This window comes from Artibeus jamaicensis, unplaced genomic scaffold (genome assembly GCF_021234435.1).
Source record: "Artibeus jamaicensis isolate MK-2021 breed Jamaican fruit bat unplaced genomic scaffold, CSHL_Jam_final contig_519, whole genome shotgun sequence".
NCBI lineage: Eukaryota > Metazoa > Chordata > Mammalia > Chiroptera > Phyllostomidae > Artibeus > Artibeus jamaicensis.
The window spans coordinates 51,812,652-51,828,889 of record NW_026521871.1 but is presented as its reverse complement, the minus strand read 5'-3'; the positions used below and the strand labels follow the sequence as shown (position 1 = coordinate 51,828,889).

General features: G+C 48.0%; 1 protein-coding gene across 5 annotated transcripts in view; it reads left to right on the top strand.

Moving 5' to 3' along the window:
* The first annotated feature begins 539 nt into the window (after positions 1-539).
* Positions 540-16,238, top strand: part of ZNF445 (zinc finger protein 445) — a 33,094-nt gene continuing 17,395 nt past the window's right edge. For 4 of the 5 annotated variants that reach the window (XR_008392380.1, XR_008392381.1, XR_008392382.1 and 1 more), the window contains exon 1: positions 718-891. The gene's annotated coding sequence lies outside the window, so the exon portion shown is untranslated. Of the gene's footprint in view, positions 607-717; positions 892-16,238 lie in introns of those variants that run through there. The other variant, XM_037148234.2, reaches the window with a different exon arrangement.

Genomic DNA, 16,238 nt, shown 5'->3' with positions numbered 1-16,238 from the left:
AGTTTCGCGTGCCACAGGCTGGGAAGAGAAAATACCTTTTCCCCCGCCCCCACGCCCCCCTACCCCCGTTTGTGGTGGTGATGAGGGAAGAAAGGCTAGTCCTGGAAACTAGCATCTGGTTCCCCTCGTTGAAGTGGTCCCCAGCGAGTTCTGAGTGACCCGTTAACAGCTCCTTCCTGCCATGACGGTTGGGCGGTCAGCTAGATCTTACTGATCCTTCCTTTGACCCTGGCTTTGGACCCTATTCTTCCCCGCGGCGGGGTGGTGAGCAGTGGGAGGCCAGGGCAGTCCTGCACACACATTGGGAGGGAAGCGGGAACACAGTCCAAGGCTGATAGAGCTTTGGGGCCCGAGTGGGAATCGGAGGGGCGCCGGCAGGCGTCTTGCGCGGGAGGTGGGGTGTGCAGGGGATGAGAACCCAATGGCCCAGGGGCGGGCCAGCCCTGCCCTGCAACGGGGGAGAAGCCGAGACGTTGGTCCTCCCAATTTCCTAGAGAGGCCGCAGAGGCCCGGGGCGGTGACGCGCATGCGCGACCCATTCGGCCTAGAGACTCGCGCGTGGTGTGCAGGCAGGCGGAGGGCCTAGAGGAGGCGGCGCGGGTGTGGGTGAGTGGCCGGGCCGGGCAAGGGGCGCGCCCGGGACCGCTGTGCGGCGCGGGTGCGGGAGGGCGGGGGCGGGGCGTGCGCGGGGTCGGGCCGCAGCCGGGGCGGGCGCTGGGTGGGCTGGCCCGCGATCCGGTCCCCGCCGCAGCACTGCCAGCCGATCTGGGAGCTGGGAGCGCTTCGCACGCCGCCCGGGGCGCCTGGTGGAGAGAATTTGGAGCAATGGTTTCCGAGTTCTTTCAATTACGCAAACAAAGCGTACTCATTACGGACGATTAGGTGACAACGGTGAGTATAAGAAAAGTAAAAGTAGCTGCAGTCTGCCGATGTTTTCTTCCGGAGGCTTTCTGCTATTTTAAAATTTACTCATAATTGTGCAAACATATACATAATATATCATGAGGTGGGATCATAACATTGCTTATAAAACGTATTGTGGTAAAACATTGCTGCGACGAAATATACATACAACATTTACCGTATGCTACATAAACATTTACTATTTTAACCATTTTAAAATGTATGATTCAGTGGTATTAAGTACATTTATACTGTTGCTTATTGGAATGTTATAATACCTTCAGTTTGCGAAATGCTGGTTAATTTTGGGTGGCATTAAGATACCACTAAAACGTATTTCCAAGTACAGTTAAAAGGAAACATTTGTTTGCTGTTTATTTCCCATTGTACCTATTGCAAGAGGCCATAAGTGCTCAACAAGTGCTGTTTGTGGAGGAAAATATAAAAATCTTGATTATTAGGTTGGTGGTTTTCAGAATGAAAGAGTAGCATGTAAAATGCAGTTTGTCAGACACGAGGTACATCTCTGATCTGACCCCTCTGCACTATCTTCCGATTTGCATAGGCTTCCGAAACCAAGAAGTTTCCTTCCGAAGTTACAAATGGTAGCTAGGAAAGAATACTGGATTTCAAACTGTATTTCAAAAGTGAAGACTCGTTAATATTAGTTGGTTGTTTTACAAGGAAATGTCAGGGAGGTTTTTTTTACTCGTTTTTTGATGAAAGGTTTCAGGGAATTTTCATCTGTTAATACACGCATGTGTCTGTATGCATTCAGGGACTGACCAGTGAAGCTGCTCTTACATGTTATGTTGATGCTGAAGGTATTAGACAAATTTTTGTTTAAAAAGTAATCCTTCCTGTAAGTGGAAAAGATGGGACTGTTTTGAAGATGAACTTCAGAGTGTACTTAAAAGAGGAACTAACAAAAGTATCAAATATACTAAGCTCTCTGTGGTTCCTGATATCCAGGAAGTAGTAGTGTGCAGGTGGTCTTGGACGTCCTAGGGTTGCGTGAGAGCGCAAGTGCATGCAGTGCAGGAAGCATGACTTACTTTACTTGGCAGTCCCCGGTGTTTGTCCATTGGAAACAATCTGAAAGCACTCCCTTGTTTTATTGTACAGGGTAACACCTGCCACCGTCTAACATACCAAACATGTTTGATTTATTTCAGTGTCTGTCTTCCCACTAGGTCCTCAAGGCAGTGCTTTATGTCTGCTGCATTCACTGCTCGGACCTTAGTGCCTGGTACATAGTAGTTGCTTATTAAATATTTGTTAGTGGAAGAATGAACCTCAGTTGAAGATAAGAATTCATTGTATTTAATGTCCTCCACTGCCAAATTAATCCTAAATATCTAAGATAGAAACCAGAAAAACACAGTAAGAACTCAAAATTTCTTCAGTTTTGAATAATTGTAGACTTTAACAGAGGGTTGCAGAACTGTACGGAGTTCGCTTATCCTCTTTACCCAGTTTGCCTTAGGTCAATACATTGTATAACCCCAGTGCAACACCAAACATGAGACGTTAACAGTGGTTCAGTGCCATTGATGAAACTGTGGCTTTAAGCAGAGTTTGTCAGTGTCTGACTGTTGACCCTAGTGTGCCAGGACTCAGTCTGGAGTCCCTCCTGTCCTTAGTTGTCATGTCTCTTTACTCTCCTTCCGTTTGTGCCTTGTTATACCCAGCTAGGAAAATTACAGCTAGGGCATTACCCAAACCTAAATCTGCAGTTCCTGGAACAGGGTAATGAACAAACATCCGGGAACAATTGGGTTTAAAATTCTAGCCAAATAAGGTAACTAACCCGGCCGCCAGAAAGTGCCCGCCAGCAGCAGCACCCACCAATCAGGGACCCTCGCCGTTTTTAAATAAGCCAATAGCTAACCGCCACCTCTGCTTCTGTATGCCTTTGCTTGCTTGCTAGAAAATATAAATACCCAGTAGTCTGTAAGCCAGGTGCGACTTCCATTTTGTAGCTCTGAGTAGCTACGTGACTCCGGTCACAGTTGGGGAAGTTCGCCCCTGCGCAGGAAAATCTTTGGCCATTAAATTTTTTATCAATTCGGTTCCGGACTCCGAGAGTGTGTATTTACCCGCCGATCGTCTACAACATGCCTGTTCCCCCACCGTCCTTGTTTTTCATAACATTGACACTTGGAAGTGTTTTCTATTTGTAGTTTTAGAGTGACCACCCATTTGTTTTTCTGTATGTTCTCTCCTGTTTGGATGGAGAATGATATTGAGTCTAATTACTGGTGATAATGACCTCATCTTGTGGTGTCTGCCAGGTGTCACACTGTAAAGACCGTGTCTTTACCTTTGTAATTGGTGAAGTGTTTTAGGGAAGATAGTTGGAGGCTTTGCATAGGAATATCCCGTGTCTCCCTGACCGCCACCAGTCCATCAGCATTCTGTGGTGGGTCTGGCCCGCAGCAGTTACTACTGCAGTGTTCCGTCCACTCTGATTCCCTGTGATTCTCTGTGAGGAAGAGTGGTGCCACCCCCCTTCATCTATCTGTTTGATTAGCTCTGTCTGTGTGTGATGTTGGACGTGTGATTCTTTCTTTGGCTTACAGTGTAGGGCTAATGTGGTTTATTTTGTTGCCTAATTTATTCTAGCTTTGGCCATTGGGGGCTCTTTGAGGTTGGCTGTGTCCCCGTGCAGTGCCCCCATCCCTTTTTGTGTCTTTCCCTGACTTTCTGGCCTCAGGAACTTCTCCTCTTGTGTCTTCTCCAGCCGGCCCTGGAATCGACCACTTCGCCACGGGCCCTGGTTCTGTTTATTGGAGAATGGTATTCAGGTGTCAAGTTTTGGGCACTAGGTTTAAGCTCCTTTCTCAATGGAGGTATATGTGTAACTGCTATTTTATGATTTTAGACATGTACTGGAAGGGAAATCTCTCTTTATTGGTTACTGAGAAACTTGTTTGCTTATCATCCATGTATAGGATCAACCTAGGTACCCTCACACTGGTAGGAAAACCATGAGGATAAGAAACTTTTTAATAAGGACTTTTAAAAGAAAACAAACAAAATTACATTGGGTGTGAGTTGAGGGAAAAAATGACAAAAAGAAGAAAATGTCCCTGAAAGGTGGCTATATATTGCTTGGGAATTTCTCTGTTTTTTTTCCAAAGCATTTTTTTTCAAGGTGGGAATGAGAGCGGGTTAAGACAGGGGTCTGCAACCTCGGGGCTGGACCGGTACTGGTCCAGGCCTGTTGAGACGATATGTGGTCGACTGTAATGCTCTTGCATCATCCCAAATCTATCCCTCCTGCCCCACAAGTCCGTGGAAAAATTGTCTGTCATGAAACCAGTCTCTGGTGCCAGAAAGGTTGGAGACCGCTGGGTTAAGGTGTGACTGTTGCAGAGGTGAGCCCCAACCCAGGTCACGTTTCCCCAGGTCACATTTCTCTTACAAATGTGGGCTCACATCTGTAAGAGGATCTCAGCACGTTCATCAAGGAAGCTTTTCTCCCGTTGTCCAAAGCTCGTTGGGACTCGAGGGGACCCTGTCACATCAGGATACCTGAATTTAACTGGACAAGTTCACTGGCTCCCATGTTTTTCCTACACTCTGGGTCTTTCATTCAGAGTTTGAAAGGCCCACTCGTGGGCCTTTTGTCCTTAGTTTTATCCAAGTTCACGGTTGTGGAGGGTGGGCTCCCCCTTTCTTTGAAGACCTGGCCTTCTGTGCCACATCAGTAGGTGGTCAGCCTTTCCTGTTTGTCAGTCTTCTGGTCAACAGATATTTCACCGACTTTCTACAGATTTAAACCTTTCTTCATCTGCTCAGGACAGGCCAGTCTGGAGCTTATTTTTGGTGCTAATTTCACTGTAGGTCTCAGTTTCCTGAGACTGGTCATTACCATGTACATTTCTTACTGGTTGCATTTCTTCAAAGTACTTGTCTGGCCTCAAGTTCTTGTCTTTTGCCTCACTGCCAGATTTCTCCTCACCTTTAGCATCACTCTGGGTCTTTTCATTCTTTAGTCTTCTTGGCGTTTCTAGTCTGCCCTGCAGGTTTGGCTGGGAACGTCAGCCTCCTCCTCCCTCTGATTCCAGCTTCCTTCTGAGCAGTGTTCCTGCTTCCTGTCTGTGAGGCTGGACCTCAGCGCGGCTGAGCCCGTCGCTCCTGCCCCAGAAGCACCCTTTCCTCTTCTGCCTGCTTTGGCCAGGGTGTGTCTTTGTGCCTCGTTTGTAGCCATTTACCCCATCATCCCTCTCATTTTCCTTCGCTTTGTTTTCTCTGAGTACTTCCTACCCCACCCCTTTTTTCTCAGGGCAAGGCTGCTTTCTCCTGCAGAGAACCCTTAATGTTCTCCCCTGAGCCCGGCCGGAGTGCAGGAGTTTCTGGTGGCAGCCGGTGGCCTGCTTTCTGGGCCAGCCTTCTTCCTGTCGCAGTTGCAGCCAGCTCTTCCTGGTGGGCCCTGGCAGCACTTGCTGAGTCCAGGGGCCGATGGCCACCTACCGTTTTATACTGAATGTACAAGGGGATGGCTTTTGTTTTGTAGCATGGGTGAAGGTCATGGTTTCTCTACGTTCGTGCCTCAGGGGTGAGGGATGGAGGGTCCCACTCTTTCAGGTGGGATGACCCTCATCTGAGACGTGCGGACTTTGGTGCAGGTGCCTGCTTGTCCATCTCACACTTTGCAGATTTTTGCTTTCTCTTAACATTTTATTTCTTTCTTTTTAAAAATTATTTATTTATATTTAGTGAGAGTGTAAGGGAGGGAGACAGGAAGGGAGAGAAACACCAATATGTGAGAGATAGGGTTGCCTCTCACGCGCCCCTAAGAAGGGACCCAGGCCACAGTCCAGGCGTGTGCCCTCACTGGGATCCCAGCTGGCGGCCCTTCAGTTTGTGGGCTGGCACTCAGTCCCTGAGCCACACTGGCCAGGGACCATAACTATAATTTCTAAAACTTGCCTTTTGCTTTAATTTTTATTTTAGGAAACTTGGAAATGACAAAAATACAGAGAAAATGACAAATATAAAATATGAGGAAAAATAACACAGGAGTAGCACTTCTAATATTTCGGTGTATTTTCATTCCTCATTTTTCTATCTGCACTTGAATAAAAAAAGAAAGGAGAGACCTGGAACATAAATTCCCTGTTAGAAAATTATTTTACTACTGCCCTGGCCTGTGTGGCTCGGTTGGTTGGAGTGTGGTCTTGTAAACTGACAGGTTGCGGGTTCGGTTTTAGTTGGGGCGCATGTGGGGGGCAACTGGTGTCTCTCTCTCTCTCTGTCTCTTCCCTTCCCCTCGCTCTGAAACCAGTAAGCATGTCCTCGGGTGAGGATAAAGATAAATAAATAAAAATAAATCACTACGGGGAAAGTAAAATCTGCTTTAACCGCTCTTCCCAGCCTCTGGCCCGCTGGTCAGTTTATGTGAACCCTTCCAGGCCACATTACATTCCTTTGAGAACTTCTGTGTCCATCAAACATATACACACATGGATGATTTTAGCGTTTTTTTCCCCTACAGTTGTATCTAGGAAGTTCTTTTGAACCCAGCACGCGGTGGTTATTGTTGGCAGAGGCAGTGGAGCGCAGCCTCCAGGGAGTGGCCTTGAGCGGGGAATTCCCTGCAGAGAGGTCAAGAGCCCCCTTGGCCTGTGCCAGCCTTTTCCTTGTGAGGGGACTGTGTTTCTCTGTCCGGTGCTTTTCGTAACCCCTTTGTAGTGCTTGCATGCCTTGCCAGTGGCCCCAGGCCCAGCCTTGCTTGGTGAATTCCAGCCCCACCTGCAGGGGGTCGAGGTCTTTCTAGGGCAGCTCGAATCCATACCACCCGCACTGCATGGGCTGTGAAGGGGATCCGTGCTCTCGGGGACTGTGGATTTCAAGGGGCTGAATCTTGCGTAGTCTTTCTCTCCTCTCTCCCTGCAAGTAAACGCTGTGCCCCGTGAGCCTGGTGCGCTTGTTTCCTGTCTCAACAGCCGTCATGCTCTGATCTCTTCTGTGGGTGGCACTTACCTGTTTGTGAACCTTGGCCTTGCAACCTGACCATTCAGGGAGCAGTGAGACTAGGTCCGCTTTAACTGTTGTGTCGGAGCCATCCTAGGAAGCCCTCCCTTTTGTTTAGCTATGTCGAGGGGAAAGTAGTTATGTCCAGTGTCGTGTTATTATAAAGAGTACTCTGAGGAACACCCACGTGAATGTCTGTGTACCTGTGCAAGTGTTTTTCCAGGGGGAGTCTTAGAAGTGAAACTCCTGGGGCCTAAGTCATGTGCCTTTTTAATTTCACTACACTTTCAAACTGTCCTTCCCGGTGGCTGTATACACTTAGACTTTTAACAGTGGTCCATGCTTTTGTCCTGTTTTGGTCAAGAGGTTTTTAAATACTGATGTAGTCAAGTATCATTCTTTCCTTTTTTTTTTTCTTAAGAAATCCTTGCTTACCCCAGGGTTTGTTCTCCCTCTCTCTCATTTTGAAGTGTTTAAGTGTAATTCATTTTTGTGTTATCTTTCATTTTTATTTGCCTCACCAGTTGTCTGTATGCGAGTTGCCGAATTATCTATTCTTTCCCACTGTCCTACAGTGCTGCCTCCGTCCTATGCCGGGTCTGTACGTGTGCATGAGACTTTGTTAGTGTCCCGTACTGTCCTCTTCATCTGCTGTTTGTTCCTTCAATAATACTCACTGTTTTACTTGCTGTGTTTTTTATATAATAAGCTGTATTAACTGGGAGAACACATCTTGCCACCTTTAAAAAAACAGCCTTGGCTCTTGTTGGTCTTTTATTCATTTGTGTGAATGGTGGAATACGCTTACCTAGTCTGAAGAAAAGTTATATCGGGGTTTTGTTGGCCTTTGTAGACTTTCCGTGTTAGTTTAGGAAGAACTGACATCTTGAATATATGAGTCTTCCTATACTTAAGACTTACTCAGATCTGTTTTGTCTTGTACATTTTTTATTAGCTTTATTTCGGGTATTTTTATGGTTCTTGCTGCTGCTGCTGTTGTGTCGCTTCTTTTTCTCATTGGTCTTTGCTGGTGTATTGGAAAGTTATGGATTATACATTGATTGCCTACTCAGTGACTTCTTATATTAGTTTTTAAATTTATTCTCTTAGATTTTTTAGGTAGATATGTTCATATCTAATTCATGAATAATATTAGCTTTGACCCTTACATCTCTTCCAACAGTTCTCTGAATATTTCTTTTTTATTATTTAGTTGCATAGGCTAGGGTTACATTGTCTGACTGTTCCTGATTTTAATTGCAAGGCTTTTAATGTCTTCCCTGTTTAGTGTTACATTTGTTATAATTTCTTGGGTTTTGTTCCCATCTCAGGTTGGAGAGTTTCCCTTTATTCCTGGATTTCTAAGCATGTATACCAAAAAGGAGACAAAGCTATGGTTCTGGTAGACATTTCCTTCTTTAAAAAAGATTTTATTTATTTATTTTTAGAGAGAGGGGAAGGAAGGGAGACAAAGAGGGAGAGAAACATCATTGTGTGGTTGCCTCTCATGTGGCCCCCACTGGGGGCCTGGCCCACAACCCAGGCATGTGCCCTGACTGGCAATCAAAGCACGACCCTTTGGTTTGCAGCCCACACTCGATCCACTGAGCCACACCAGCCAGGGCAGCCATTTCTTTTGAACTTGAAGAGAGTACCAGTATGTGAAGAGCTGTATGTGAATACATTTGAAATCCTTGCTGAACACTTGGGTCGTTTCCTCCTTTTGACTTCCATGAATGCTGCTGCTGTGGACACTTGTGTACAGGTGTTTTTGTGAGTATTTCAGTTTCACTTTGAGACACACACGTGTGTGTGTGTAGAATTGTGAGCAGTCACAGTGTGTTTAACTGAGGAGGAATTGGCCGATTTACGAAGCGGTCGCACCGGTTTACACGCCCGTTGGCAGTGTGCGAGGGTTCCAGTGTTTCCTGAGTCTCACCAACATGTTGCTTTTCTCTGACTTTCTGATTCTAGCCATCCTAGTGGGTATGAAGTGCTATCACATCAAAACTACAACTAAATATAGAACAGCCATCACTCAGAACTGTCACAAATCGAGTTGAACGGAAGTCTGACAACTATGGAATTAAACCACATCCGTCCAGACTGATAAGAGGGGTGCAGAGTCAGAAAGGGCTGGTCTCACTCCCACGTGTCATGGATAAAAAAATTTGGGAGGGATATCTCAGGAGCGAGGAGTCCCCGCCCCACACTGGGACCCCCAGCCCAGGGTTCCAGTGGCAGGAAGATAAGTCCCCACAACTTCACGGATTGAGTTGGTAGCAGAAACTGCCGGGGCCACAAGTAGTTCCTCTTAAAGAACCCACACATGGTCTCACCCACTGAGACTCACTCCCTCTGAGCCCCAGCAACACCAGGGTAGCAGCTTGAAAGGCGCCAGTGGCGTACAGGGGAAAACTGGAGTGTCTGGCATCATGGTGAGCAGAGCCCGTTGTCTCTTTGCTAAACCGTCCTCCCACAGAACCAGAAAGCTGGTGCCATATCTGAGACTCCATCCACCGGGCTAACACTGTTTGACCTGCCTTTGAGATCCCCAGAGACTCTGCCCCACCCAACTGATAGGCCCATTGAAGCTGCTTTGCCATATGAATGACTGGTCTTGGTGCATGCTTCACAACTTCCTTTTTTTTTTTTTTTTTAAAAAAAAAGATCTTATTTATTTTTAGAGAGAGGGGAAGGGAAGGAGAAAGAGAGGAAGAGAAACATCAGTGTGTGGTTGCCTCTTACACAACCCCCAACTGGGGACCTGGTCCACAACCCAGGCATGTGCCCTGACTGGTAATCAAACCAGTTACCCTTTGGTTCACAGGCCAGCACTCAGTCCGCTGAGCCACACCAGCCAGAGCACAGCTTTCTAAATTCTATCAAACAAAACAACAGCTGGCTTCAGTGAGCCCCAGGCCCAGCACTAGCAACAGCCAGCCTAGATTCACAGCTTGGCTTTGCCTGGGAATCTCCAAGCCCAGCACAAGTAGCAGCCATCTCAGATTGCTTTATAGCTTGGACAGGTGCCCTGGGCAAAACACAGGTGGGGGCTGACTTTCGCACGTACCACCGGGAAACCCTAGGGCCAGCACACCCAGTGGACAGCTACAGACCACGGCAGAGCCCCACCACCCTGCCCCTGCACAGCTGATCCTCCATGGAGGGTGGAGATTGGTGGTGAATGGTCACAGTCCTTGCAGCTGACTGGCCTGCATAAATCTCTCCCATTGATCTGCCAACAGCAATTCAGGCTCAACTACAAGAAGAGGGTGTACTCGGCCCACATGAAGGGTGCACCTTGAGTTCTCGGCTTGGGTGATTGGGGAGGCTGTGTTACAGGAAAACGAAGCAGCCAGACACTGAGGGATTCTGGAGTACGAGGTTTATTAACGTGCATGGGTCCAGAGGAGTCAGCCTCCAAATCTGAGCCCCAAACAAAGGATTCTTGGGGTTTATATAGCCTACGGGGTCTTCCTGTCTACATAGCAAAGCAGGATACAGAAGTGGAATGTGGAAGTCAGTTCTAGCTACGGGGCAGAAGCAGAGTACAAAGGCTAAATGTGAAAGTTAGTTCTATCTGCGGGGGTGCTAGTCCTAGCCCTTGTGAATATCCTGCTGTTTGCTTTTCCCAGATGGCCTTATCGCTCTTCCTAGGGTGCTTGGGGTTTGGGTAAATAAAGGTTCTTTAAAGCTTCCCATATCATTAAAGCTTCCTATATCATTCCCCCCTTTTATGCTAAAGAATACTAGTGCTTGTTTTAGCGTAACAATATTCTTCTTGTAGGAATAAACAAGTCCCCCCTTTTGATGCTTGACAGTGCTGTCGACAGCTCTAGCATCACTTCATGGTTATTCTTGTACGTCAGGGGCTGTTGTAATATCTGATAACGGTATCACTGGAGGGACAGGATCCTGGCAGTTGCCCTGCGGGTAACTGTTCCTTCTAAGTTCTGGACTATGATCCGCAGGATACAGGGGCCGAAGCTTAAACCTAAGAAGATAATAACTAGGGGTCCTAGAAAGGGAAATAGCTACTGGAGCCAGGCTTGAGGATTTATTCCTCAATTTCTCTAATTTTAACTTTCTGTTTCTTTGTTGTGGTGGTTTATATTCTCTCTGACTTCTTTAACTTTCTTAGCTATGATCCTTGACTGATTTACATAGTAGCGACATTCCTCTCCTAGGAACGTACAGGACCCACCTTTCCCTGGATTCAGAGTATTAATGAGGTTTCTTTCCCTTCTGGAATTATATACAGGACAGTGGATGAAGGTCTCATCTTCTTGTAACTGCTTTAGAAATGGATGCTGTCCTACCTACCCCTGGGTCAGGGGTGCCCTGAAAGGGGCGGGGGGGGGGGCATCACGGAGGGAGTCCTCCCTGTAAGGGGAAAGACCTTACAGGGTCCTGGTCAGTTGGCTGTCACCTGGATGTCGCAGGCTTGGTGTCCAAAGGCTGGCATTACTGGACCGTTGGCATTCTGGTCAGGTCATATTCTGGAGGTGACAGATTAGGCAAGAAATTGGAAGCTCAGTTAAATCATAACTATTAATTGACAAAGGCAGACACTTCAGTAAAGAATGGCTTATCTAGTGGAAGGTATACAAGGCATGCTACACCTATATAAAAACTTTTGTGCTTCACTAATTTCACTCAGGCTGAGGGGAATATACCAAGATTTCCCTCCTTTCAGATATCTGGGCCCTTACAGTCTAAGCCATCAAGACAGAAAAGGGAAAATCAGTTCTAAAGTGAAGCCCACAGACCGCCCCAGCCCTTCACCAACCCAACTACTTAGTTCAACCAAACCGTTGAGTCTCAGGGGGGCGATGACGAAGATGGGCTCCTTAAGTGAGGCCTATATTGCAGCTAATTACTCATAGACATAGGCAGGTCATAGGCGTACGCTCTATGAAAACAAAAGAACACACAGGTTAATTTATATAACAATCTCCAAACCAGTCTCTGCGCCTGTGAGACTGTCTTTTGGGAAGACATTTCATTGCAAGGTCCTCTGCACTGGTAAATTGTACATCTTTAGTGATATCACAAACCTGGTTTCAACTCTTTAATAAAAACAAACTTTCAAGACAGTTAGCTGCACCATTCTGATGTCCAGTACTGAGCGTAGTGATTTTCTCTGAACTACAATTTTTCTCCTTAAGATCACCCTTACTGTTATTACAGGGACTCGTTTGGGTCCCGCTTTTGATTTTGACTGTTCGTTTGCATAAACACACCAAGAGCAGCCTGGATCATTTGTGATCCTTAAGTCTGCTTTGCTGGAACTCACACAGGGAACCCTTAGATTGACTTCTCAGTCCGCCCCTCGGGGCACAGAAGCAGAGCCACACATCTGCCATCTGGCTTTGCCTGTACTAGTCATTTCACTCAAATCCTTGAGCCTCCATTGTGCCTACAGGTTCCCTTTTAGCCATCTTTCAGGAAAGCAACCTCCGTTCCTTCCCTGGAAAGACTGGCACGAACCGCACAACTAACCAGAGTACCAGGCTTTTCTTGTGGGCTTTTGCTAGCTTTACAGGTCAATCCCAGTTCCTCAGGGCTTTCTGGTAATGACCAGAACCCATACATGCCTCCTTCAGGCGTGACATTCCAGTCAAAGTCCTGGTTAACAAAACCACTATTAATGACTGGTCTTATTGGTTTTATGCAAAGAAACCTTATGTCATCATTCACTTCTTCAGAGTGCTAAATTCTGGAGGGATCAGGTAGGGAGAAAAATACAAAGCGTGATGGACAATCCTTTTCCTTCTGATACCTACTAAGATTGCATCAACATGCCATATACCTTCCATTACTAACTCCACATAATTCCTTTCCAAAACTTTTGCAAACTTTTACAACCTTTTACACACCCTTTTCTGTTTGCACAGCTTTCCACAGACCTTTAGCAACATCTAAAAAACTTTTACATCCTTTCATATACTTCTTTATTTATATATCTTATACTTTCCCTTATTCACTTTCTTATAGAGTATAAAGTTTCAAACTTTTCTGGAATCCTCAATTTCCTTTCTCAGAGTAGATACAGAGCCAAACCCGAAACACAGAGTTCTGAAACAATACACAGGTAGAGGCATTCTCTTGCATCAATGCATCCACTGGTGCTGGCAGAGACATGCTGCTTTGCCTCAGGCTGAAGTATTTATCAGCCCTAAATGACCCTTCCTGGGTCCCGGGTGGCAAAGGCATCCTCTCCAACCGGCTACAGTGACCTTTCCTAGGTCTTCAGGTACACAGGGTTTCTGATCAGAAACAACCAATGGCAGAGAAATTCGCTCTTTTCCCACAAAACCAGAAAACAAGTAGCTGAGGTTTTCTTTACTCTAGGTTTAAAACTTTCATATCCTTTATACATACATACATACATATATATATGTATATATTCATCTAGATTTAATTATTACTCTCTTTAATTTCAGTTCCTTTCCCACACTGGGAAGGACTATACTTAAACTCAGAGCTTAAACTCAGTATGTGGCAGCTAAAAGTCCCTAGCACTTTAGGTATCTTCTAGTAAAAGTCCCTAGATTCGCAGGGACATTTTGCACCTTTCTGAAGCTTAGACATTGTAAATACCCTATAAATCAGGTGGTCACTCTTGGACCTCAGTACTTGACCTTCAAAACCAGAGCCATTACTATTAGAACCACTTACACAGAGAACCTGACTGCTGCAGTGCCCACACAGCCCATAAATTAGAAGAGAAGCCTTATCTAGTTCCAAGATGGCAGTGCCCACGCCCGTGGGGTCATCCAAGATGGTGGCACCCATGCATGAAGGGCTGTCCAAGAAGGCAACACCCATCCATGCTCTGTCCTCCATGGTGGGGCACTCACGTGGCTCATCCATTTTACCCAAAATGGCAGTACTCCGACTCTGGTTCCACCCACCTGGGAAGGTCTCAGGACTCTGGTTTCAGGAGCCCAGGAAGCCCCCAAGGCCCTTTCCACCGCAGGCCTGGGGGCACCACAGAGCTGCCCTCCACCCACTGGGGGTGGTGCACTGAGGCTGCAGTCACCAGTGCAGGTGGAGAGCAGGCTCCGCCCACCTGTGAAGGTGGGGGCTCTGCAGCTCTGTTTTCGGGAGCCAAAGCAGCTCCTGGCAACCCCTGCTGCGGTGGGTGAGCAGAGCCCACTTGCAGAGGCTGTGAATCCGTGGTGGAGACTTCTCCCACTTGCAGGGCGGGAGAAGCCATAGTGGACCTCACCTCCCCAGAAAGCAGCGTCACCACCCAGAGTTCCTGCTGTCTGGGGTCCCCCATTGTCTATTCTGAGGATGGGAGGAGGTCTCCCAAAGACTAACCTATACGGGGTGTAGCCTGAAGGGTTAGGGGCATTCCTGACTCTAAGTAGTGCCAGCGGCAGCAAGTCAGTCTAAGGCAGTCCAGTCTCCTGGTGGAACTTTGTTAGAGTTTCCTTGAGAGTCTGGTTCGTGCGCTCCACTTTTCCCGAGCTCTGGGGTCAGCATGCAGTGTGCCCACCCTGCCCCGACCTGCGCCCCTTCTTCATGGACACCCAGCACCCTGTCTTCATTAGCAGTTCAAACAGCTGGCAAGGGCCCTCTCAACACCAGTCTCAGGTCGATGTGGCTGAAAGGAGGTTATCTACACACCGATAACACTGGGTCAGTCTCCTTCTCGGTAAATGATTTTAGGTCTCTGGCCAGGGCCTCTCCTAGGAGAGTGGGAGAGTTTCTGAAGCCCTGTGGCAGTCTGGTCTGGGTCTAAGCCAGCTAACGTGAGGACTGTAGGCGCTTGTAACCTTGGTCTTTGTCACCTACCATTTGGCTCCTTCTTTTTCCTTTTGGGGCACTCTCTAGTACCCCTTCTCTCTGTAGTAGGTGCACTGGTCTCTCAACCTTAAATGGCCTTTCTTTCCCTTTTCCTGGACATCTGTAGTTGGGGCTGTTAGGGCAGTTGCGCAGCTTCTGGCTGAGGCAAATCCTGGGGTGGACTATTCACTGTGGATGGAACGGACGGGGGTGGTGCGTCTGGGCCTATCGGCGCCGCTGGCGCCACAGGCAGAGGCCTGAGATATGGGGGAGGGAGCTGCGGTAAGTCATCCTCGGGGGCTGTCCCTGATATATGGGATCTTCGGTCCTTGGGCCACTAGGACACGGGTCTGGGGTCAGGAGGCTCCTTTCCCACAGCCCACTTTGGACTTCTCCTTCTGGCCTGCAGTTTATTTTCTCTTCTTAGGCAATCTGGTGGCTCCCTGCTCCCTGGAGGTATCTGGTTTCCTAAAGGACCCACTGCCAGGGCCGCCAGCACAGGTCCAGGAGGTCTTCACAGCTTGCTCCTGGCTCAATCATGGGGCTTGGCTGGGATAGCCCTGCTTGTCTTCCTGGCAACCCCTTTAGCAGGACTAGGTGCAGGGGGCCATGTGGGCCTCAGTCACCTCTTGTCCCTCCAGCGGAGGGGGCGGTCACTGCCTGCTGCCTCACTGCTCTGTTATACTGGGGCATATTTTAGAGAGGTCGACCCCTTTGAGCAGGGTCTCTACTCTGCCACCAGAGACCAGCAGGAGCCAGAATCTTGGTTGCAGATGAGGGTCTTTGCTTTCCCGGGTCTGGCTGAGAGTCTTAGGCTTCTGACTTGCACCCTGACAGCATGTCCTGCACTAATTCCTGCCAGTGGTCTATATAAACATCCTGGCTTGCCTGTTACTATGAGGTGGACTGCCCTAATTATACCTAAGTTCAGTGTTCCTTCAGGGGGCCAGCCTACTCCAAACGTTGGCTACTCAGAGGTGCAAAAGACCTCTAACTGACTGGCATCTATGCTCGGTTCCTGGCCCCGGAATCAGTCAGAGTTTTGCAGCATGCAATCTAACACAGTGGAAGGTCCCCCGCCCCTGGTGATCCTCCCAGAACGACGCAGACAAACAAAGGGAAGAACAAAGGGAAGGGGGTTTCATTTTGCCTGCCTGGCCTGCTCCCTCGAGGGACGAAGTCGGTCTTGGCTAAGGTTGCCCCAGCAGAATTCGGGGTTAGCTGCCAACCATTATGCCGTGTGACCTGACACAAGAACCGCAGCTTGGGGCCCACTCTTGCTCCGTAGGACCAGCCTGTGGAGCCACAAACACAGTCACTCACACTTTCACTCTCAAGCACTCCGAGTTTAAACAATCCCTCCCCGGGTGAGAGCCTGGCAGCCGGACTCTAACCGACCTAATTTCTGATTTGAGAGGTGATCAGTTTCTCTCTGGACGGTCTCAGGTCCGGTCCCCGAGGCACTTACCGATTTGGCGCCTTCTGTCAGGTCGTAGTCCAAAACCCTCGCTTCTTGCCTGGAGTGTGGGCCGGTGGCCGTCGCCCCAACCGGA